Genomic DNA, 26,602 nt, shown 5'->3' with positions numbered 1-26,602 from the left:
TAAGTTATGTTACTCTCAAAACTTTTTTTGTCTTAGTTGGTGAGGGTAGTTTGTGTATATGTGTCCACACCTGGGCTCTGTCTGGTTTCCAGGAGCTGCGATGCGCTCCGCCCGCCTTCCCCTCCCTCCACCCTCCGCTCCTTGGGGCGGGAGTGGGGGGCGGGGTTTGCGGCCGCAGCGCATCGGCGTCACGCACATCCGTGCAGGTCCTGATGTCATGATTGGCGTCGGCACATTGACACGTGTTTTCCATCAGCGTTCCCACATATGGATCTCTGCTTCCGGCTCACATAGCCGTTTGCTGATCCCTCGTTGTGGTTGTAGCAGTGTGACGTTGGGAGCATACCCTGCTCATGTCTTCATGGAGGTACTTTTCGTTTCTTCCTTCCTACACACTTTCACCTTGTCTCCTATCCAGTCCTAGATGGACTGACACCCTTACCTACTTGCACAATTTCATAATTTCAATTGGGATATCTATTTCATATGACCCCTCTTATTAGTCATTGGTCTCGGTTACCAGCTATACTTTCTTGAACCACACATCTCACTGGTCTATCACCAATCACTTTTGCCTTTCATCTACCCTTGCACTCTTGGTACCCTTTTCTCCCTTTCTTAGTCTGCTTCACGGTTCACACACTCTTCTACACTCCAACTACTCTTCATCTATTACTTTTCTATTCACTCCATGGCTGTTGGCCTTAGCGGCTTGGTCCTCTGGCATGGAAAATTCACCATCTCTCCTTACTTGCATACGTGCTAAGCTTTTTATATCTTTAATATTTCATTATGATACCATGATATTATCATTCTAGAAACCCATTGGGCTCAATTGGAGATTTTGGTGGTCCCCACATGAGGATTCATAGCATCCATAGATCCAACACTACAGTCACCTACGTGTGCAGGCTTTGCCCCCTCAGCTCCCGTGTCAGGCATACCCTCCATTGGCACATCTCTACACATCCTGCAACTCCACTTGGAACAAACTTGTGAGTTTCAATATAAGGGCTGGGTATATTGAGCTGCTTCACAGCCATACACATGTTCTTTCATATATACATGTATTCATATACATCATTTTCTCTAGATATACAAACTACATCTGCTCCTGATGAGTGTTTTTACACGAAACGCGTCGAGCCTTTCATGAAGCAAATTTTATATCATCAATTTTGTTTCATTATGCATTTTACTGTATTGTTATTTTACTTGTATTTATTGTTGACATTCATGTTGTTTAACAACATGCATGTACTGATGTTACCATTGCTTTGCCATTGTTGTACATCCATGTATTATCCATACCCTTCAATGCTGTTCTTCACATGTTTGCCAGTACCATCATCCATCACCTTGGATACGAGTATAATAAAATGTGATTTACCATGATCTGTTTTGTTCATTATGGTTGCACAATTATCAGTCACATAGGGCCACACATCTCATATAAAGTCCCAAACTTCAATATGTTTTTTATCGTGCGATAATAGGGATGGAGGCACATGCCTTTGTGTTGCCTCATATAAAGTCCCAACCCCCTCTTTTTTCTTTGCCAATTACCCAGGGATGGAGATGTGTGTCCCGAGTCACCCCCTTTTCTGATGACTCAATGTGCCTATTGTGACAATTTTTGGTTGAGCCCTTTATATATATGGACTCACCATCACCATTTACGATATAAGTTATGTTACTCTCAAAACTTTTTTTGTCTTAGTTGGTGAGGGTAGTTTGTGTATAAGTGTCCACACCTGGGCTCTGTCTGGTTTCCGGGAGCTGCGATGCGCTCCGCCCGCCTTCCCCTCCCTCCACCCTCCGCTCCTTGGGGCGGGAGTGGGGGGCGGGGTTTGCGGCCGCAGCGCATCGGCGTCATGCACATCCGTGCAGGTCCTGACGTCATGATTGGCGTCGACACATTGACACGTGTTTTCCATCAGCGTTCCCACATATGGATCTTTGCTTCCGGCTCACATAGCCGTTTGCTGATCCCTCGTTGTGGTTGTAGCAGTGTGACGTTGGGAGCATACCCTGCTCATGTCTTCATGGAGGTACTTTTCGTTTCTTCCTTCGTACACACTTTCACCTTGTCTCCTATCCAGTCCTAGATGGACTGACACCCTTACCTACTTGCACAATTTCATAATTTCAATTGGGATATCTATTTCATATGACCCCTCTTATTAGTCATTGGTCTTGGTTACCAGCTATACTTTCTTGAACCACACATCTCACTGGTCTATCACCAATCACTTTTGCCTTTCATCTACCCTTGCACTCTTGGTACCCTTTTCTCCCTTTCTTAGTCTGCTTCACGGTTCACACACTCTTCTACACTCCAACTACTCTTCATCTATTACTTTTCTATTCACTCCATGGCTGTTGGCCTTAGCGGCTTGGTCCTCTGGCATGGAAAATTCACCATCTCTCCTTACTTGCATACGTGCTAAGCTTTTTATATCTTTAATATTTCATTATGATACCATGATATTATCATTCTAGAAACCCATTGGGCTCAATTGGAGATTTTGGTGGTCCCCACATGAGGATTCATAGCATCCATAGATCCAACACTACAGTCACCTACGTGTGCAGGCTTTGCCCCCTCAGCTCCCGTGTCAGGCATACCCTCCATTGGCACATCTCTACACATCCTGCAACTCCACTTGGAACAAACTTGTGAGTTTCAATATAAGGGCTGGGTATATTGAGCTGCTTCACAGCCATACACATGTTCTTTCATATATACATGTATTCATATACATCATTTTCTCTAGATATACAAACTACATCTGCTCCTGATGAGTGTTTTTACACGAAACGCGTCGAGCCTTTCATGAAGCAAATTTTATATCATCAATTTTGTTTCATTATGCATTTTACTGTATTGTTATTTTACTTGTATTTATTGTTGACATTCATGTTGTTTAACAACATGCATGTACTGATGTTACCATTGCTTTGCCATTGTTGTACATCCATGTATTATCCATACCCTTCAATGCTGTTCTTCACATGTTTGCCAGTACCATCATCCATTACCTTGGATACGAGTATAATAAAATGTGATTTACCATGATCTGTTTTGTTCATTATGGTTGCACAATTATCAGTCACATAGGGCCACACATCTCATATAAAGTCCCAAACTTCAATATGTTTTTTATCGTGCGATAATAGGGATGGAGGCACATGCCTTTGTGTTGCCTCATATAAAGTCCCAACCCCCTCTTTTTTCTTTGCCAATTACCCAGGGATGGAGATGTGTGTCCCGAGTCACCCCCTTTTCTGATGACTCAATGTGCCTATTGTGACAATTTTTGGTTGAGCCCTTTATATATATGGACTCACCATCACCATTTACGATATAAGTTATGTTACTCTCAAAACTTTTTTTGTCTTAGTTGGTGAGGGTAGTTTGTGTATAAGTGTCCACACCTGGGCTCTGTCTGGTTTCCGGGAGCTGCGATGCGCTCCGCCCGCCTTCCCCTCCCTCCACCCTCCGCTCCTTGGGGCGGGAGTGGGGGGCGGGGTTTGCGGCCGCAGCGCATCGGCGTCATGCACATCCGTGCAGGTCCTGACGTCATGATTGGCGTCGACACATTGACACGTGTTTTCCATCAGCGTTCCCACATATGGATCTTTGCTTCCGGCTCACATAGCCGTTTGCTGATCCCTCGTTGTGGTTGTAGCAGTGTGACGTTGGGAGCATACCCTGCTCATGTCTTCATGGAGGTACTTTTCGTTTCTTCCTTCGTACACACTTTCACCTTGTCTCCTATCCAGTCCTAGATGGACTGACACCCTTACCTACTTGCACAATTTCATAATTTCAATTGGGATATCTATTTCATATGACCCCTCTTATTAGTCATTGGTCTTGGTTACCAGCTATACTTTCTTGAACCACACATCTCACTGGTCTATCACCAATCACTTTTGCCTTTCATCTACCCTTGCACTCTTGGTACCCTTTTCTCCCTTTCTTAGTCTGCTTCACGGTTCACACACTCTTCTACACTCCAACTACTCTTCATCTATTACTTTTCTATTCACTCCATGGCTGTTGGCCTTAGCGGCTTGGTCCTCTGGCATGGACAATTCACCATCTCTCCTTACTTGCATACGTGCTAAGCTTTTTATATCTTTAATATTTCATTATGATACCATGATATTATCATTCTAGAAACCCATTGGGCTCAATTGGAGATTTTGGTGGTCCCCACATGAGGATTCATAGCATCCATAGATCCAACACTACAGTCACCTACGTGTGCAGGCTTTGCCCCCTCAGCTCCCGTGTCAGGCATACCCTCCATTGGCACATCTCTACACATCCTGCAACTCCACTTGGAACAAACTTGTGAGTTTCAATATAAGGGCTGGGTATATTGAGCTGCTTCACAGCCATACACATGTTCTTTCATATATACATGTATTCATATACATCATTTTCTCTAGATATACGAACTACATCTGCTCCTGATGAGTGTTTTTACACGAAACGCGTCGAGCCTTTCATGAAGCAAATTTTATATCATCAATTTTGTTTCATTATGCATTTTACTGTATTGTTATTTTACTTGTATTTATTGTTGACATTCATGTTGTTTAACAACATGCATGTACTGATGTTACCATTGCTTTGCCATTGTTGTACATCCATGTATTATCCATACCCTTCAATGCTGTTCTTCACATGTTTGCCAGTACCATCATCCATCACCTTGGATACGAGTATAATAAAATGTGATTTACCATGATCTGTTTTGTTCATTATGGTTGCACAATTATCAGTCACATAGGGCCACACATCTCATATAAAGTCCCAAACTTCAATATGTTTTTTATCGTGCGATAATAGGGATGGAGGCACATGCCTTTGTGTTGCCTCATATAAAGTCCCAACCCCCTCTTTTTTCATTACAAGAAATGTAAACATCCCTTGTAATAGAAATAGGCATGACAGGTCCTCTTTATTGTGAGATCTGGGGTCAAAAAGACCTCAGACCTCACAAATACACTAAAAAAGGAAAAAAAAAATAGTTGAAAAAGAAAAAAAAAAAAGCGGCACTTTAAACCAGTTGCTAGGCAACAACTTTTGACATTGCTCCGGTCCTCCAAGACCATAGAGTCGAGTGAGAGCCATCTTGCCCTCACTCGACTTCCTGTCTCTGAGGATCCGGGACTGGATAGTTTTCCCCGCTGCCGGCGGGTCCGGTAAGCTGGGAAAACGTCTGGGACGCGGCGGGAGGGGGGCACCTCTTCCCCTGCACCGTAAGGGTAATTCCGCGGCGAATCCGCTACTGGGACCACCCTTATCTGAAAGCCGACCGCTCGCCGTTTAAAAAAATACTGGGGTAACGGCAGCTATCTGCTGCCATAACCCCAGTATTTAGCTTTTAATGGCCGACGTATATAGTCGTTAGGCGGTCGGTTAGTGATTGCATGTATATAGCAAAAATTGCACCCCAAAATGCATTGTATAAAGGAAAGTGTACATGAATAGTCCGAGTCCATCTCCGATCCGCTACTATTAGTGGTTTCAAATTCCGAATAGGATTCGGGATTTGTTTCGGATACTGATGAGAGCTCCCCGATGCTCTCATCAGTCATGGAGAGGACCTGAAGGGCCTCCTCTTTGCTGTACATCCTTTTTGACGTGCTGGCTGTGATGGGCTGTGCGACGGGTGACGGTTGACTGCGGATGATCACTGATGGGTGGCAGGTGACTGATAGGTGGCAGGTGACGGTCACTGATGGGGTGACAGATGACGATGACTGATGGGTTGACAGATGACGATGACTGATGGGTTGACAGATGACAATGAGTGGTGGGTTGACAGATGACAATGACTGATGGGGTGACAGGTAACGATGACTGATGGGGTGACAGGTGACGATGATTGATGGGGTGACAGGTGACGATGATTGATGGGGTGACAGATGACGATGATTGATGGGGTGACAGATGACGATCACTGATGGGGTGACAGCCAGGTGACGATGATTGATGGGGTGACAGATGACGATGATTGATGGGGTGACAGATGACGATCACTGATGGGGTGACAGCCAGGTGACGATGATTGATGGGGTGACAGATGACGATCACTGATGGGGTGACAAGTGACAATGATTGATGGGGTGACAAGTGACGATCACTGATGGGGTGACAAGTGACGATGAGTGATTGGGTGACAGGTGACGATGACTGATAGGGTGACGGTGATTGATGGGGTGACAGGTGACGGGCGATGGTCACCGATGGGTGACAGGTGACGGACGATGGTGCACGGCGGTACTGATGGCAGTCTCTGTTGACAGGTGCACTTTAGGCTACGTTCACATGTGGGCATAGCGGATCAGGGCAGAATCACCGCGATTCTGCCCGCAATCCGGAAATCATTGCAAATCGCGGGGCGCCTGTGCGTTGCCTGTGATTTGCAATAGCACCCCAAACGCTGTGCGATGTCGCCACGATTTCCGCCTGCTGAATCGCGGTAACATCACGCGAACAACGCATGACGCCCCAAAGAGCTCTTGTACCTTTTTGGGCGTCATGCGTTGTTTGCGTGATGTTGATGTGAAGATCCCAGGCAGGAAATATTTCTCGCAGAAGGGCATTCCAGAGCTGTATGGCCATGTTCAGCGGCAAGTGAATATATCTCTAGCACAAAGTGTTGGTGCCATGCCAAGATACATCTGACCACAGACACATGGTCTAGCAAACACGGACAGGGAAGGTATATCACTTTTACTGCCCACTGGTTGAACCTTCTGACGGCTGTCAAGCATGTAACCAGTGGCACCCATGTAGATTTGGTTGTATCGCCACAGATTGCATGCAGGCCTGCCTCTTCTTCTCCTTCTCCTCCTCCATCCTCCCTCTCCTCCTCGGCTGACTCCTCCTTTTCTGCTTCTACCGTCTCTTCCGCTGCGCCGCCCAAGTTTCCCAGAACCTATTCCACATGAGTGAGACGTTGCCATGCTGTGCTGTGTCTGTTGTGCCTGGAAGCCAAGAGCCACACTCGTTCTGCACTCCTTTCAGCTTTGCGTTCACAGGCAGATCAGTGGCTGACACTGCTGAATTTGACAGTTGGTAAAGTGGTGTGCGACAACGGTGCCAATCTGCTGAGCGCACTGAAACAGGGCAAAATAACACACGTGCCATGCATGGCACACGTCCTGAGCTTGGTCGTGCAGCAATTCGTTGCCAAATACCCTGGGGTCCAGGACGTCTTCCGGCAGGCCAAGAAAATCTTGGGCCATTTCATAAGATCTTACACAGCCATGGCTCTCCTTGCTGACATTCAGCGGCGACACAACCTGCCCATCAGGCGTCTTATTTGTGACTGCCCGATGCAATGGAACTCAATATTGCATATGCTTGATAGGCTGCTCCAGCAGAAATGTGCAGTTAACGACTACCTGTATGAACTCTGCGGCAGGACAGGTTCTGAGGAGCTTGGGTTTTTTTCACCTTGCCAGTGGCTGCTCATGCGCGACGCATGCAGACTTCTGCGGCCATTCGATGAGATCACCAAACTGGTCAGGGCGCCATCAGTGACATCATACCTTATGCCTTCTTTCTGGAGCATGCATTGCGTTGTGTCATTGATCAAGCCATCGAGGAGCAGGAGCAGGAAGATGAGGAAGTCACGATGTTGGATGAATTCCCACTGGGTGCCACTCCATCTGAGACAAGTCAACAGCAGGAGTCTAAAGAGGAGTCAGAGAAGGATGGTGTCGGGGGGGATGAGGAGGAGCAAGAAGAGCATGCTTTAAATCTTTCTGGGATCCCTGGTGTTATCCGTGGATGGGGGGAGGAGAACGAGGATGACATTATCCTGGATGACGAGCTGGAAGCAGGCCACTACCCCGCCCCACAGTTTAGTGCGAATGGGGGCCTTCATGCTCCAGTGTTTTAAGGGGGACCCCCGTATAAAAAGCATAAAGGCCAAGGACCAGTACTGGGTGGCAATGTACTTAGACCCCCGGTACAAACAAAAAATGGCGGAAATGTTACCACAATCACAGAGGGCGGTCAGAATGCAGCACTTCCAGGCCTTGCTGTGGGAAATGCTTCATTCTGCTTTTGCGTGCGCTGGCAGAAGAATTTCCAGTCACAGAGAGACAGTTGCGGGTATCAATTCAACAGCGCCTGCAAGAAGAGGTCGGTTGGAAGATGTCTTGGTCACTTCAGATATGAGATCCTTCTTTCAGCCGACCCATCGACAGCTGTACTTTGGATCCAGCATCAGGGAACGCCCAGACCGACAGGTGTCCGACTAAATCGGGTTAACGGCCGATGTGGACGAGGAGTGATGAACCCCTGGACTACTGGGTGGGCAGGCTTGACCTCTGGCCAGTGCTTGCACAATTTGCAATTGAAATGTTGGCTTGCCCCCTGTCCAGTGTCCTGTCCGAAAGGACGTTCAGCGCAGCAGGGGGGATCGTGACCGATAAGCGCACTCGCCTAGCTCATGACAGTGTAGACTACCTCACATTTATAAACATGAATGAGGCATAGATCTCTGAGGAATTCAACACATGTGACCAGTAGACCATGTTTCATTGAAATTCCTCATGCCAGGCCACAAATATCCGCCAGACCTCCATCCACACACAACAATTCCTGGTCCTTGTCTTCGGTAAATACAGCGGCATAAAAGGCATTTCATGTCAATGGAATGCCAAATTTTTGCGGCCTTTCAGGGCCAACAATTATTTTTTATGTGAATGCCTAATGTACTTCCAGCCACAGAATACAACTTTCTTTGCTGTCAGGTAAACCCGTGTGGGCTAATTTTTGGGGCCTATACAGGCCGACACTTACTTCTTTATCCTGTGAATGCCTAATGTACCTCCAGCCACAGAATACAACATTTTTAGTTGTCAGGTAAACCCATGTGGGCAAATTTTTGGGGCCTATACTGGCCGACTCTTACTTCTGTATCCTATGAATGCCTAATGAACCTTCAGCCACAGAATACTACGTTCTTAGCTGTCAGGTAAACCCATGTGGTCTAATTTTGGGGCCTATACCGGCCAACACTTACTTCTTTATTCTGTGAATGCCTAATGTACCTCCAGCCACCAGATACTACGTTCTTTGCTGTCAGGTAAACCCATGTGGGCTAATTTTTGGGGCCTATACTGGCCGACACTTACTTTTGTATCCTGTGAATGCCTAATGTACCTCCAGCCACCAAATACTACATTCTTTGCTGTCAGGTAAACCCATGTGGGCTATTTTTTGAGGCCAATACTGGCCGACACTTACTTCTGTATCCTGTGAATGCCTAATGTACCTCCAGCCACAGAATACAACATTCTTAGCTGTCAGGTAAACCCATGTGGGCTAATTTTTGGGGCCTTTCATGGCCGACACTTACTTCTGTATCCTGTGAATGCCTAATGTACCTTCAGCCACAGAATACAACATTCTTAGCTGTCAGGTAAACCCATGTGGGCTAATTTTTGGGGCCAATACTGGCCGACACTTACTTCTGTATCCTGTGAATGCCTAATGTACCTTCAGCCACAGAATACAACGTTCTTAGATGTCAGGTAAACCCATGTGGACTACTTTTTGGGGCCAATACTGGCCGACACTTACTTCTGTATCCTGTGAATGCCTAATGTACCTTCAGCCACAGAATACAACATTCTTAGCTGTCAGGTAAACACATGTGGGCTAATTTTGGGGCCTATACCGGCCAACACTTACTTCTTTATTCTGTGAATGCCTAATGTACCTCCAGCCACCAGATACTACGTTCTTTGCTGTCAGGTAAACCCATGTGGGCTAATTTTTGGGGCCTATACTGGCCGACACTTACTTTTGTATCCTGTGAATGCCTAATGTACCTCCAGCCACCAAATACTACATTCTTTGCTGTCAGGTAAACCCATGTGGGCTATTTTTTGAGGCCTATACTGGCCGACACTTACTTCTGTATCCTGTGAATGCCTAATGTACCTCCAGCCACAGAATACAACATTCTTAGCTGTCAGGTAAACCCATGTGGGCTAATTTTTGGGGCCTTTCATGGCCGACACTTACTTCTGTATCCTGTGAATGCCTAATGTACCTTCAGCCACAGAATACAACATTCTTAGCTGTCAGGTAAACCCATGTGGGCTAATTTTTGGGGCCAATACTGGCCGACACTTACTTCTGTATCCTGTGAATGCCTAATGTACCTTCAGCCACAGAATACAACGTTCTTAGATGTCAGGTAAACCCATGTGGGCTACTTTTTGGGGCCAATACTGGCCGACACTTACTTCTGTATCCTGTGAATGCCTAATGTACCTTCAGCCACAGAATACAACATTCTTAGCTGTCAGGTAAACACATGTGGGCTAATTTTTGGGGCATATACTTGCCGACACTTACTTTCCTTATACTGTGAATGCCTAATGTACCTCCAGCCACCAAATACTACATTCTGAGTTGTCAGGTAAACCCATGTGGGCTAATTTTTGGGGCCTATACTGGCCGACACTTACTTCTGTATCCTATGAATGCCTAATGAACCTTCAGCCAAAGAATACTACGTTCTTAGCTGTCAGGTAAACACATGTGGTCTAATTTTTGGGGCCTATACTGGCCGACACTTACTTCTTTATTCTGTGAATGCCTAATGTACCTCCAGCCACCAGATACTACGTTCTTTGCTGTCAGGTAAACCCATGTGGGCTAATTTTTGGGGCCTATACTGGCCGACACTTACTTTTGTATCCTGTGAATGCCTAATGTACCTCCAGCCACCAAATACTACGTTCTTTGCTGTCAGGTAAACCCATGTGGGCTAATTTTTGGGGCCTATACTGGCTGACACTTACTTCTGTATCCTGTGAATGCCTAATGTACCTTCAGCCACAGAATACAACATTCTTAGCTGTCAGGTAAACCCATGTGATCTAATTTTTGGGGCCTTTCATGGCCGACACTTACTTCTGTATCCTGTGAATGCCTAATGTACCTTCAGCCACAGAATACAACATTCTTAGCTGTCAGGTAAACCCATGTGGGCTAATTTTTGGGGCCAATACTGGCCGACACTTACTTCTGTATCCTGTGAATGCCTAATGTACCTTCAGCCACAGAATACAACGTTCTTATATGTCAGGTAAACCCATGTGGGCTACTTTTTGGGGCCAATACTGGCCGACACTTACTTCTGTATCCTGTGAATGCCTAATGTACCTCCAGCCACCAAATACTACGTTCTTAGCTGTCAGGTAAACCCATATGGGCTAATTTTTGGGGCCAATACTGGCCGACACTTACTTTTGTATCCTGTGAATGCCTAATGTACCTTCAGCCACAGAATACAACGTTCTTAGCTGTCAGGTAAACCCATGTGGGCTAATTTTTGGGGCCAATACTGGCAGACACTTACTTCTGTATCCTGTGAATGCCTAATGTACCTTCAGCCACAGAATACAACATTCTTAGCTGTCAGGTAAACACATGTGGGCTAATTTTTGGGGCCCAGAATGGCCGACCCTTACTTCTTTATCCTGTGAATGCCTACTTTTTTAGACTAGAATTGAAAATCAATGGGTCTGTAAACGTTCCGCAAAATTGTGGAATGGATGCGGACCCATTTTACAGATGTGTGAATGGACCCTATATGTATTTGACATGTATTTACCAGCTGCTGTTATGAAGAAAAAAATTTTTTTTTTGCTGTAAAAAAAAAAATTGAGGGCAACTTTTCCAATTGCAATACTTCTGTTATGACATTGTCCATGTGCTGGGGCTATTTTTGCACAGCTAGTAAGTCTTTTGTGGCTGCAAATATGACCTGACTTTTGAGAAAATTTGCGGCTTACGTTCGCAAACCCGCCCCGGCTGATGTTCATCCATCACTATTCATTCACACTGCCTACTGCTCAGGAACTGTCTTAACTGTCTGTCTGTACAAAAGTAGTGCCAGAGAGCTGTAGGCAGTGTGTACGGGAGCCTGACATTTCAACGCAATCCACTGATCATAGGTGTAATGCTCTGTAGGTTCCTGTCCAAAAAATAATAAATGCCCCTTTTTTCTGCAAAAAGATGTGCATTTATTTATTTATTTATTTGGAAAGGTGAATATAGCCTTTAACAAATGCCAGCTTATGAATGTAAAAATGTCAGTGGCAACAACTACCTTAGTGAATCAGTTTACAATAAAAGTGAATTGCATCCTTTAATTTACAATACCACATGGCTCCCTTTATTAGATCAGATGCATGTGCCTGAAAATATATTTTGTGCAGATTTAAAAACTTTAAATATTGTATTTTCTCATGATTTAATCATCACTAATAGTGATTAGAGAACCAAGCACAGTCCAGTTTGGGGGATGTTCATTGAACACTTAAAAAAATTTGCAAACCCCCAACATAGCACCCGAATCTCATTGAAGTGTATGGGAGTTTATTTTGAAATATTATGCGGTCCATTTTCAAGGCCAATATGCAAGCTTTTGGGCACTACCAATGAGGACATATACCAATGCAAAAACATGTGTTTTAATATTGTTCAGCTGGGAGCAGGTATTTTTATAAGTCTTAAGGCCAACATTAAAACACATGATTCCGACTTCCGGTTCCGGCGCCGCATGGATTAGTCGCTCTCCTCACTAGCTCCCGAGCCCGGCCGATAAATCCGCCTATACGCCCGCTGTCTTGAAATCCATCGGCTCCCCGGGGACCCAGTACTTGCCCGCTATCGCCATGGATCGATTCCTGGAGAAACCCATCCCGCGGCCGACCCCGGAGCCAGCGCCTGACCCGCCCGAATCTTCTCCACAGGCCGCAGCAGAGGCCTCGCAGTCTGTCATGGAGGTAGGCGCTCCCTCCTCCCCCTCCCCTCCACCGCTGGATCCAGGCTTTACAGAGCGGATCGCTCAGGCGGTCGCATCCCTGCTCTCCCCCACCATCCAAGCCACAGTGGAAAAGGCAGTGCAGGCAGGGATGCTGATGATCCGGAGGGATCTGGATGAGCACGCTACCAGGCTCAATGAGGCAGAGCAGAGAATCTCAAGCCTGGAGGAGGACATGTACCAGCTGCAAGCACAAGAGCAGCAGCAGGATAAAATCAATGCTTTCCTGTCCCAGAAATTGGAGGACCTGGAGAACCGTGCCAGGCGCAGTAACCTGCGGTTTGTGGGGGTCCCTGAATCCCTCCCTGCTATGGAGCTCAGTGACTTTTGTGCCCGCAGAGTCCCAGAGGCCCTTGGTATACCCGGTATACGTGTGGTAGAAAGGGCTCACCGCATAGGAGCGCCATCTACAGAACGCACAACCCCTAGACCCATCATCGCAAAGTTTCTGAACTATGCTGACAAAAACCTTATTCTGCAAAAATACAGACAGTCCAAATCTCTTCAAATTGATGGGGTGAAGATTCTGCTTTTTGCCGACTACTCCATAGATGTCTCCAGAAAGCGTAAAGCGTTCCAGCAGATCTGCACGCAGTTATACCAGCTACAGGTTAAATTTACCTTAGCCTACCCAGCTATACTCCGCCTGAAATCAAACACGGGTGAGCAGCTGTCTTTTCAGGATCCCTCTGAGGCAGAAGCTTATGTGCGCTCCTTACAACCTGATGCCCCTCAATCCGCCCCGTCCTCCAGACCATCGACCTTCCCCGGGTCCTTCGATCAACGGAGCCCACGAAAGGAATCTCCGAAGCGCCAGCGCCTATTCGGGCCTTCCCACCGCAACAAGTACCGCTGAACTGACACCCATGCCGCATTGCTGCCCGCTCTGCATTGTGTTTCATTTTCTCCCCACACCTTTTTTTTTTTTCTCTATCTCAGGGATATTGGACTGAGCCCGTGTGGCTTCACCCAGGCTACAATTGATGACTGGCAGCCCTCCGGGGGCCTGACCTGTCAGTCATGTGAGGTACTCTCTGATGGTTTATTTTTTATTGTATTATATTGCATAGTTCACTGTTAGACTCAGCATACATCTGACCTCATAGGATACCTATGAGCTATGTGTGGGTCCTACATTACAGGTTTGCTTCTTCTCCCTCCAGGGGTCGCTTGATACGCTGCTTAGGCAATTTTCCCCGGGAAGCGCAGACTCCCCTCTTGACATGGTTGCTGTCAGGAGCGATCCTGTATATGCCTAGGTGGGCCGTTGAGGGCGGTGAGCTCCCTCTAACAGCGACCCCTTGCGGAAAAAAGCGAAGTTGTTGGATTTTTGTTGGTTTGTTTTGGTTACCCTTTCACTCCCTCCTATGTCCCCCATTCATCGTTCCCAATCTATCCTTGCTGATTTCCTACCCCTTTTTGCAATGAGACACTTGTTTTCCTCGTATGACTCCTCCTATGGTGACACACACGTCCACACTCCACTTCCCGATGCTATAATATCCCATTTCCCATTCCCTCTCCTCATTACCTATGTCTATACAAATAACCTCCTGGAATGTGAAGGGACTTCGGTCGCCTCTTAAACGTATGAAAATCCTCCGTCACCTTCGTCGGCTGAAAACTGACATAGCCCTTCTTCAAGAGACGCACCTCTCCTCCGCAGACTTCCACCGCTTGCGGAAGCTCTGGGTGGGAGAGGTTCTTGGTTCCTCAGCAGTAGGCCGTAAGGCGGGGGTCATAATACTCCTTCGTAAAAATCTTCCCTATCAAATTCTATCTACATCCACTGACCAGCACGGCAGGATGTGTTCCATACATATCCGCCTTCACTCCAGAGAATTTTTAGTAACTAATATCTATTCCCCTAACTCCCCCCCTACATCCTTCTACAGTGACCTCACGTCTCACATACTACAACTCCCGCATCTTCCTCATCTTGTGGGAGGGGATTTTAATGCCCTAATGCACCCCTCTGATGACCGATCCCCCTCAACTCCACACGCTCCTGCCCAAAAAGACGCGGCCCGCTCTCTGCTAAATACGGCCATTGAATCCATGCATCTTATTGATATATGGAGATTACACCACCCGGTAGACAGAGTTTTAACCTTTTTTTCCCCTCCACACAATGTTTTTACCAGGATTAATTACTTCTTTTGCACTGACGATATGGCCCGCACTCTCACTGACCCCCTTATCCATGAGATCGCAATCTCAGACCATGCCCCCATATCCGTTTCCTTAGACGTGCCTGACTCGCCCACCCCCCCAAACATCTGGAGGTTCCCCGCATTCTTGGCCGACAACAAAGACTTCCATTCATATCTCACGACGGCATGGGAAGAATATTCCGTGAATAACGCTTCCTCCGCCGACAACCTACATTTATTTTGGGAAGCCGGTAAGGCTTTCCTTCGGGGGAAAATACTCTCCTACGCGAGCTCCTATAAGAGACAGTCCCAGAGCAAATATCGGTCAGCAAGCAAATGATTGACTGAGGCCCAGAGACTGCTTCTTGTTCAGCCCACCCCATCCCCTAAACGGGAATGGGAGGAAGCCAAGCGGGCTTTCGACTCCTGGGCGACCACCATAGAACTAATCAAATACAACCGCTATGCGGCTCACCTCCACAAATTTGGAAATAAGGCCGGAAAGCTCCTGTCCCGCCTCTGTAGTCCCCCCTATAGCCCCACCAACATTACTGCTCTCCGTAATTCCCAAGGACAGACAGTAAAATCCCCGGAAAAAATTAGTGAAGTGATGCTGGATTTCTATTCCTCCCTATATGCTAAAGACCCTATGGACCCCCAAGTGGCCCACTCTTTCCTTTCCAACAATTCCCTACCCCATTTGACCGAATCTCAACGCTTGGAGTTAAACGCTCCAATAACTTTAGATGAACTGAAATCCACCATTGGTCACTTAGCCTCCAACAAAGCCCCCGGCCCAGATGGGTTTACTGGGGAATTTTATAAATCCTTCCAGGAGGAACTATTGCCCACGTTGCACAAGGTATATACTCACATATGGGAAGGGGGTGACTACCTCCCAACAGGTAATCAAGCCCTGATAAAACTTCTAGCGAAGAAGGGGAAGGATCCATTAGACCTGGGGGCCTACCGCCCGATTTCACTCCTAAATCTAGATGTGAAGATCCTATCCAAATTGGTTGCGAACCGCTTGGCAAATATTATGCCCTCCCTTATTCACCCAGCACAGTCGGGTTTTGTTAAAGGTAGGACGGCCATGCTAAACATTCGCAAAGTTCTCTTGGTCTTGGAACAGGCGCGTCTCCGCCCGGGGGGGATCTAGCCATCATCACATTAGACGCCGAGAAGGCCTTCGACAACGTGGGCTTTCCCTGGTTGTCGATGGTCCTGGCCAAAATGGGATTCACCGGAGCCTTTGCCCATTTCATAGATGTTATGTACAAGGCTCCCTCGGCCAGATTGGTGGTGGCGGGCCTCCTCTCGGGGGAATTCCGTCTGCATAAAGGAACCCGACAGGGGTGCCCATTATCGCCTTTACTTTTCAATCTAGCACTGGAACCCTTATCCCGCTACCTGGCCGACCATGCACCTCTACACGGAGTTAAAATTGGCGCCCATGAACTTCGCACGGCGTTATTCGCCGACGACGTCCTTATCTTCACTTCTGATCCCTCCTCAGACATGCCCCTTATACAATCCACTTTTGAGACCTTTAAGAAATGTTCAGGTCTACGAATTAACTTTCAGAAGAGTGAAATACTATCCCTCTCGGACTCCCCTTCCTGTAAATGGTCTTCTTCCTCCATTTTTCAAATAGCTAAAACCTCCATCACATACCTAGGTATAAAAATTGGTAAATCCCCCTCATCTCTATATTCCCTCAACTATCCCCCGCTGATTTCCAAGATAGTACAGGAACTGGGCACTTGGATGAACCTGCCTCTCTCTCTCCTTGGGAGGTGTCATCTCGTCAAAATGGTCAGCTTCGCTAAGTTATTGTATCCAATGCAGACCCTTCCCCTCCTGTTGAAGCATGCAGATGTGCAACTGCTGAACACCTCTATTTCCAAATTCCTCTGGAGGGGTAAACGATCCAGAATCTCATTGCAAAAGCTGTACCTCCCCAGGAGAGAGGGGGGCATAAGCCTTCCCAACATCAGATTGTATAATTTAACCTGTTTACTACGTATATGTATTGATTGGACCACGCAATCTCAACGCTATTCTTCTTATGTGCTGGAGACCTCAATGGTGACACCTTTTTCGCTACCGGGCCTTCTTCATTGCCATTGGAAGTCTGTCCCACCAGCCTTTCAACACAATGTCCTACTCAGGGATACTGCAATAGCATGGAGGGAAATTCGAAAGCTGCTCCGTCTCCCTCCCTCCATTTCTACTCACCTCCCGATAAGGGGCACTCCACTGTTCCAACCAGGACTGGACTCCAACCATTTCGTGCTCTGGGAACAACGGGGTCTGACCAAGTTTGCGGACTTATGTGATGTTACTACGGGCGCCCTGCGCACGTTCTCGTCTATATCTAATGCCTACTCTCTCCCACCAACCCATTTTTTCAGCTATAGTCAGTGTGCTCACTTTCTTCGTGATTCATGCAGAGACAAAACAGGGAGATTCACTCCCTCTATCCTGGACTCGTTTTATGCTGAAGGTATGAACAACATATCAAACATGTACAAGCCACTCCTACTGAACTCCACCCCCCCTTTGGCTGCCTCTTCCGTTGCAAACTGGGGCAAGTTCTTCCCCCATCCGGACCTGCTGCCAAGGCTGAAGTCTGGTCTCGCCACCACCCTTCGTCTGACCACTAGTGAACTTTGGCGGGAAACGCAAATGAGGATATTTCACCGGGCATACTTCCCGTTGACCACGGACCCTGACAACCCACAAGGAGCAATTTGCCCCCATTGTAAGCTGCCTCGGCCGACACTGGCTCACCGCTTCTGGGAATGTCCAGCCATATCCACATTTTGGGACCAAACTTTGGCCTTTGTCTTTGGAATCACTCAATTGACTTTCCCTAAGGACCCTTTTCTTCTACTCTTTGGTTATTGGGACTCCCAGATCCATTCCAGACCACCGGAACCAAAAACTCCTCATAAGGAATGGACTTTGTTGTGTTTCTTGACGGCCAGGAGATGCATTCTGCAAAATTGGATCTCCCCACAGTGTCCTAAAATTTCCCACCTTAAGCAAGCCCTGTTACTGCTACTATACAATGAACTACTCGGTATTGATCCTGGTAATCTCAGGGCCTTAATTCTCGATGGGACGCTTTTGCCAAAGCTGTGTTGTCACCCCAGGAATTGTTACAGTTGCTGGACCGCCCCACCTACCATACCGGATACTTAGCTAAACTTCAGAGGTCATCTTCACCTCAATCACCTTCATCATCTGCCTCGACACAATGACTCTCCCCCCCCCCACTAAGGTGGTTCATCCTGCTGCCCATTGGTATTTGGTAATGCTATGATGTCCTGCTCGCCTTCCTTGTCCCTCCCCCCTCCCTCCCACCCCACTTTATGTTTGTTCTGCACCTATTTCATTGTACTGATGGTTATCCCTTGATTGTTACAGACTTTGCCTTGTTGTCATTATGCTATGGTTAACCATGGTTGTTTTTGGCTATTTGTATTGCGGAAATTTCAATAAAATTTATTTAAAAAAAAAAAAAAAAAAAACACATGATTCCTATAAATAACATTCTTGGGGAATGCCTTCCGCTTGCACATATGATGTAAGATGTATTCCAGCAAAACTGACATTTAAAAAACAAACACGTTATTGCCACTAAATTACATTTCCTATCCTACTGGTTTCCTATCTGTTTGTAAACAAAGTGGCAGGTAAATCCCAGTTGATATCATCACGTCATCAATTACATCAGCCAGCATCACTAGCCAGTTTATTGACATTCAGTAGTCAGCAGGTGAGCTGTCAGTTGTGGCACGAGTCTGGCATGAGAGAATCATCAGCATGGGTTGTTGTGTTTTTGTTGAGTGAATTGATATCACTGGATGAAATGATCAGCGTTGTATTTGCATTGTGGAATATGTTTTTACTTTTTCTACAGTGTGTTTGTTTATTTCCATTGTTATTTTTTTTCTTTGTAAATGAGTAGCAAAGGGTACTATGTACCCTATATTTATTCATTCACATAAGAGTGAGGGAATATCTGTGAACCCCTTTAATATAGGGGACTTCCAGATTCCAAATATCACCCCCCCCCACAAACCCCCATATCCACTAGGCCAGGGATATGGGGATGAGACCCTTGTGCCCATCAGCATGGGGCTCAGGGGTGGGGGGCATACACTAGCTGCCACTCTCTTATCTGGTCATTCAGGCTGCATGCCTGGATACCGGTCTGGAATAGATTTTGAGGGGAACCCCACTCTGTTTTGTTTTTTGTTTTTGCATGGTGTCTCCCTTAAAAAAAAAAAAAAAAAATACCAGACTCCTATCTAGATTCAGAATTCAATATGGAATTTGAGGGGTATGAATAAAATGTGTAGTGCGCTAATTCTGTGAAACTTATAAACATAAATATGTAAACAATAGTGACACCAATATCAGAAATAAATAGGATGAGATCTAAAACATAAAAGTCCATAAAGTTCATAAAAGGTCCATATATGCAACAGTTCACATAAGTCCTTGAATGAAGAGATCCCAGTACCAAACAAGTGATTTCAATGAAAACAAATGAGGGAAAGGTGTTTCAAGGTGCTTGTTTAAAGTGCAGGTATTCCCCTTACCAGACGGGTGAAAAATAAGGTGCAATATATCTCCAAACGAAAAGATGCGTGCAGTGATATAGATAGCCCAGCTCTACCCACCTCGTGGCCAGTTTGAGAGTAGATAAGACTCTTACCAGATGACATAAAAGTTAAGGTGTATGGATAACTTCTGGATATCTTTCAGCCCAATTGTAATGACCGTCCCCCCAAGCTTGCGGCTCCCTGTTGTCCCTTGGAAGTGAAACTTCATCCAGGTGTTCACAGGTGATTTCCCAAAAATAAACAAGGGGGGACTAATAGTGCATTATCCTTATAACTTTTATTGCTGATAATCAAAGATGCACTTACAGTTAAGACGATATAATAAGCTTGCTGGAACCCTGTAGATCCGTGGCCGCCTGCAGTGCGGACCGCGAATGTAGTTAGTGACGGCGCGCCTCCTCCCTGACGCGTGTTCTCCGAGCGGACTTCTACTGAGACAGGAGGGATCTTCTGCACTGCAGGCAGTCACGGATCTACAGGGTTCCAGCAAGCTTCTTATATCGTCTTAACTGTAAGTGCATCTTTGATTATCAGCAATAAAAGTTATAAGGATAATGCACTATTAGTCCCCCCTTGTTTATTTTTGGGAAATCACCTGTGAACACCTGGATGAAGTTTCACTTCCAAGGGACAACAGGGAGCCGCAAGCTTGGGGGACGGTCATTACAATTGGGCTGAAAGATATCCAGAAGTTATCCATACACCACCTTAACATTTATGTCATCTGGTAAGAGTCTTATCTACTCTCAAACCGGCCACGAGGTGGGTAGAGCTGGGCCATCTATATCACTGCACGCATCTTTTCGTTTGGAGATATATTGCACCTTATTTTTCCCCCGTCTGGTAAGGGGAATACCTGCACTTTAAACAAGCACCTTGAAACACCTTTCCCTCATTTGTTTTCATTGAAATCACTTGTTTGGTACTGGGATCTCTTCATTCAAGGACTTGTGTGAACTGTTGCATATATGGACCTTTTATGAACTTTATGGACTTTTATGTTTTAGATCTCATCCTATTTATTTATGATATTGGTGTCACTATTGTTTACATATTTATGTTTATAAGTTTCACAGAATTAGCGCACTACACATTTTAATCATTTGTACACTTAATTATCCTCACTGGGTAATCGGATTTTAGTTGCAGCTTTTTTAATTGATTCATTTATCAGCGCTCCCTTTACACATACCATTGAATTTGAGGGGTAATCCATAGCATTTTACAATTTGAGCTGGTGGGCGCCCTGAAGCATCATTTTGTGGTAGTAGTAATGCTGCCACTAAAATAATATCTTTCTGCTTCAGCAGCAGGAAGGCAGCAAACTGTCCAAATCTGGCGACTACCAAAGGCTTTGAACAACACTAAGAAGTGTTTCGTGATGAGCTATTTAAGTTATGCAAGGTAGAACTCATAATTAATCATGCTAGCCTTCACTGAACATTACAACTTGGGCACACTATTTATTCTGCACTTTGCAAGAGCTTCATCTGTGTAATGTTATTAATCTAATAAGTATTACATTTCCTTACCATCACACCTAATAAAGGATATGCCTTCCTTATTAAGTCCATTTCATTACAGTGATGAGGATTTTTGCCCTATAACCTCCTTTGGTGTTCAAAGAAGAATCCTGATTGGCTCCTGCTGGATGATAAGAGACTACTCAGACCACTCTCTTTATGTATGAGGTATGCCTGTACTCTGCATGTAGTGAATTAGTAAGTAGTCCTTATTGAATCAACAGTGGAGAAGATTTTACATTAGTCGCCAGCCTTTATATGAAGATCCAATTGCATTTAAAAATGCTGTGTAATGTAATATAATTTTAAAATAGAATTCCAGTAAAACCTTAAGAACTCTTCAAAATACTCCCTCCCCCCTTCCCCAAAACCTATTTTGACTAATCTGTGTAAGAAAAGCTTTGTATAATTACCTATTTTCAGGCTGCTCTGGTCCTGTCACATGATCGGCTCCCCCCTGTCAACCAGCGAAGATTGCAGGGGAGAGGAGGGAGCACCGACAACTAATGGACCATAGTACGCTTATAGGCGACGTCAGAGCTCAGGGACTACCAGCCATTGGCAAGCGCTGTCTCGATTCCCCTACAACTGCTGATACAGTGATTCACATACAGATCTTTTTCTTACACAGGTTAGTCATAATAGGTGTTAGGAGGGGAGTAGTTAGGATTTGACCAGAATAGTACTTTAAAAGGTCTGTGTTTGATAGCACAACAATTCATGATTGCCTATGGAAGAGAAACAGGTAAACGGAAAAGGGTATGAAAAAAAGCATGGGGGCCCCAGATAAATTACACCAGGAACTAAAAGTGGTTAAAACCCTAGGTTTGGTTTTGGTGAAATCTGTCTAAAGTTGTAGTTTTTTCAATCAGCACATTCCAGGGCAAAAGCCTGGAACAATTACATTTTTGCAATACATAAAAGTTACAGAATGTTATATCATTGTAGCCTTAAACAAATAAATTAATTTGAAAATAATAATTCTAATAATAATTATAACAACAACACCACCATACTGTTTTACAAAATTGGAAAGCAATTTATTTGTAAAGCGGGTTACAATTAGGAAGCAAGACTACAAAGTACAAAAATGTAAATCTCTATGGCTCTACAGCATTACAAATGTACTAACTATGCAAAAAAAAAAAAAAAAAAAAAAAATGACTTCAAAGACCCAATATAAGGTATTTCTGTGATAAACAAAGGGTTTTGTATTATATATATATATAATATTGAATTATGACTGCATCTTTCATAACATCATGCCATGCATCAGTATACAGTTGTAATATATACAGTATCTATGCTATGCCTGCCCAGATTGCAGTTAAACATCTATAGTTCAGATGAAACCATTTCTGTATTATATTTAGCATATTCCTTTTTTTTAACAAACCCTCAAAGATTGATAGTTATATCAGCCAAAAATATTGCAGAAAACTTGTAATAACTTTGAGTAATTGACTTCACGGTTTGGGCTTTCACTTCAATGACTTTTACTTCACCTATAACAAAAAAATGTATATTAAAAAGAGAAAAACAATCTCGCCCTGTATAATATATTGTATTATAAATAACGAAGAGCATTTACTGTTTATGATGCTTTGTAATCAATATAAAGAAAAGTATATACTGTTTCATGTCAGAAGTTTTTGAGGACTCTGGAGCAAACACAGTTTTACACCTTGAGGGAGCATGTTCCAGCTCCCTGTCTACTAATTTCCACAGTACTCGTGCCCTTTCCCAGCTCTACTTTGTGGAGGGGCACCTCTTACTTTCTATAAGCAGTACTAGAGGCTTCCTATACATATTCAGCTTCACACACTTATTGAAGGCTCATACAACCATATTCTCTCTGCCTTTTTTCTTATTGCTGCACTGTACCTCCACCCTTCTTCCTAGTTTGCACTTTTACATTCTCCTCTGTGTAGGTGCTGCTTGAATGAAAAAAAAAAACTCATATATGGCCTTAGACTCAGGGCTTAAAAATGGGTTTGAACAAGGCAATTACAAATTAAATTATGCGTAATTTGCTTCCACAAATAGTAACGTCTAAGTGCAGTCAAAATTAACAATAGAAAATTTAGCAGAAGGGACATTTCTTACAGTCAGTAGGATGTGTCCCTTGTGCTGATGCCTCTTCTATTATTAGAAATCCTCCTCCATCCAGGCCCCTCACCTTCTTCACCATAATCTTTTGGTGCAGCGAGGGGAGGGTTATTACAACTAAGGGGCTATCAGAACATAACCGTTTAGTATGTGGTGTCACTACTGAATCAGCTGCAGATATGGTGTTCCTTCACATCCATTCATTTTCATCTTTACCTTTTACACCTCATTGGTGGCGCATAGGTTTATTTCTTTTATTGTTTACAACTAAGTGGCTGTCACAGACTCTCATGAAGAGACTTTGAGGGATATATACTAAAATTGGAGCAATCAGACTTTGGTGCAGCTGTGCATGGTAGCCAATCAGCTTTTAACTTCAGCTTGTTCAATTAAGCTTTCACAAAAAAACTGGAAGCTGATTGGTTTATATGCAGAGCTGCACCATATTTTGCACTCTCCAGTTTTAGTAATTCAACTCCTTCGACTATGGCCACCCTTTCCTCCCAGCTGCTCCATTCATAGAAGTCAAACTACAGCTTCTATGAATCAAACATGATCTATGAATAGAGAGGGGATCCTATCAATCATTTGCTTGTCCTCCATTCTTAGAACCTTCATTTCATTTGCACATGATTCTTTGGAAAATGTATTTTTCACTTAGCTTCATCTCATTCACTAAGCTAAATGAAAATTCACTTTGCAAAGTGAACATGATCTACTCCTTTATTAAATCAAACACAGAGGGCTGAGTTACTAAAGAAATTGAGAACCTTCAAACAATAAATTATTTCAAAGAGGAATTGAATTGAAAATGATTGGGTATTTTAAGTCAATATTTGCAAACTTGTATTTATTTTTTTTAAGATTCTTAACTCATTTGATTAATCACTTTAGCAGTGTCAGGTTAGACAGACGCAGAGAGAGCCGGGACAGACAGATATCAGAGTGCACACACACATCAGGGTCATACATATACCCACACTGTGTATACTATGTATGTATTTGACCTGACAATGGCATATGTGTGTCTGCCCTAAAGTGTGTTGCGTGACATCATTGTGAATTTGGTGCAGCCATAATGTTTTATTGAGAAGGCCCATGTTTCAAAAGCCTTGATAAATTTTTAAAACCAAAAATAATATGAAGTAATATGGCAACCTGTAAAACTTGCACTTCAATAAAGCGCACCACTGATTTGGCTGCTGTGGGACTGGGCACACCTTGCAAGTTTCAAACTATAAGATTCACAGTGAAAACAGATGATTTGCCTTCTCTTTTCTATTTATCCTAGCAGGGTCTATTCTATTCTATTCCATTATATACAGTATCATCTATTTTAAACACTTGGCTTTATTAGTTGTTTTTTTGTACAGTGTAGAAACATTACTTTATAATTACCTTTACAAAAGTGACACAACCACTGTAAATTAGTGTCAGCAAAAAGAGAGCAATGAAAGTTGATGATGCCGTCCATATATTGGTGATTTCTTCTGACTCGCTAAGATCTTCTCCGCCATCATCATGGTAGACAGAAGAATTGCCGATTGACAAAGGTTTTTCTGAAATTAAAACATAACCATATTTTATTATGACCCTTAAATGGAATTGCCAAGTCACCAACAGAAACATTTCAAAAAAGCAAAACCCCTGGATAGATTGCTAATTATTATTTTGATTCCTATTTAATTATTTTAATATACATATCTAAGATGCCCATAAGTTTAATTGGTTCACCTTGGTTAAAAAGCCATGAGATAAAAGAAATAGTCCCATTTAACTGCATACAAAAGAAAGTCAGTTGTGCCTCACAAGTTTCTATCATCTGTGTTTTGAAGTTAGTTGATAAATGGGTATTAATTATGTTTTGCCCCCTAAACAGGGGAATAGTGCAGATATGTTATATGTTAGGCTCATTTGCTTAATAAATCCTATGTAGGTACAGTATGTTTCACATTACACATCGTTTACTGTAATTATTTAAGGCTATTTAATAGCTTAGTCATATTGCAAATAGACAAAAATTGATATTGACAATTTGTTGAATTATCATTAGGCCAGGTTTACACTGGTGCGCTGTGGTTTGAGCGAATTAAAATGTATCAAAGTCCTGCATGTTGCATGTCTGATGCACCTTTAAAAAATGCATGGTCTAATAGAAGTCAATGGCAGTGTACCTAAAACTGCATGTAAAACACACATAAAATCGTGCTGTGCCCAAACCGAAGTGTACTGATGTGAAGCCATCCTTATTCAAAGTTAGGTAAGGAACTTCTAGGCATAAGTTATTCGGACGAATTTTTAGAGGTTAGTGTGTTCTTTCTGTCATTATCTCTCAAGGGGGTTTCAAGTAATGCCAAATAAGTGGTCACAATTTCCCCATTTGCTGAACCTCATAAGAATTCAATAGTTTTATTTCTTGCTAATTAACTGACAGCAGCCAATAAGAATTCACTCTGCTTAATCTAATTCAGTACAGGATGGACTCTGATTAGTTACCGCTAGTTACTGCACTTAGCAATTGGCAGTTATGAGTAAGAAGTCTTGATTGAATAAGGCTGATAGCTAACGCTGAGCAAAATATTGAAACTTGTTTATTTGTTAGCAGGTTAAGTTATATTTTTTTTTTTTTTTTTTCATGGTCATATCTATTCATTGTGAGTAATATAATCAAACAGAGGCAGAAAGAACATAGGTTGTCAGATTTTTTGTACATTTAATATAGTATATAAAACCACGAGTAATGTATTTGTACACAAATTGTTTATTCATTTGAGATAACACATACTTGGGTGTGTAGTTTCACCATTAGAATTGCTGATATTTTTAATGTAGTAGAGTTCAGAGGAGATATGAGCCACTTGACACATGTAGATCCTTCCTGCAACCCAGTCTTCTTTTGAAATGGATAAATGACTGACAAATGAGCATTGTTGGCTTTTATGGTCGCATGTTATGTCTTCTGAGTTTGGAACATCCTCCTTGATTATGGTGTCATTGACATTCCAGGTTACAAAAATGTCTTCTGGATAAAATGCTTTCACAAGACAAATTAAACTCAGCTGGTCTTCCTCTGTCCCATTCTCGGCATTGGTTACAAGTATGTATACTCTTGGTGCTTTGATCACATTTGGATCTATAATGTTATAATATATGTTACAATGAGTATATTATGTTTATGAACAATTATTTAACTGGCCTATTAAATTTTTATTATTATTTTTACGATTATTAAAGAATGTTTGCCATAAAGGTGAAGAAAATGCCTATAATGACCAATCAGATTCCTTTAATTT

The 26,602-nt window shown here is 43.8% G+C and overlaps 2 gene segments (V, D, J or C); both read right to left on the bottom strand.

Annotated features, from left to right (window-relative positions):
• LOC309544178 (immunoglobulin gamma-1 heavy chain-like) overlaps positions 1–26,602 on the bottom strand; it is a 764,436-nt gene that overhangs the window by 85,577 nt on the left and 652,257 nt on the right.
• LOC309559259 (Ig mu chain C region membrane-bound form-like) overlaps positions 22,492–26,602 on the bottom strand; it is a 65,706-nt gene continuing 61,595 nt past the window's right edge. The window contains exons 8-10 of the C gene segment in view: positions 26,095–26,442; positions 24,708–24,868; positions 22,492–22,705 (exon numbers count right to left, since the gene is read on the bottom strand).

This window comes from Pelophylax lessonae (assembly GCF_965119305.1).
Source record: "Pelophylax lessonae genome assembly, chromosome: 1".
Classification (NCBI taxonomy): Eukaryota; Metazoa; Chordata; class Amphibia; order Anura; family Ranidae; genus Pelophylax; species Pelophylax lessonae.
This window is presented reverse-complemented; position numbering and strand designations above follow the sequence as displayed.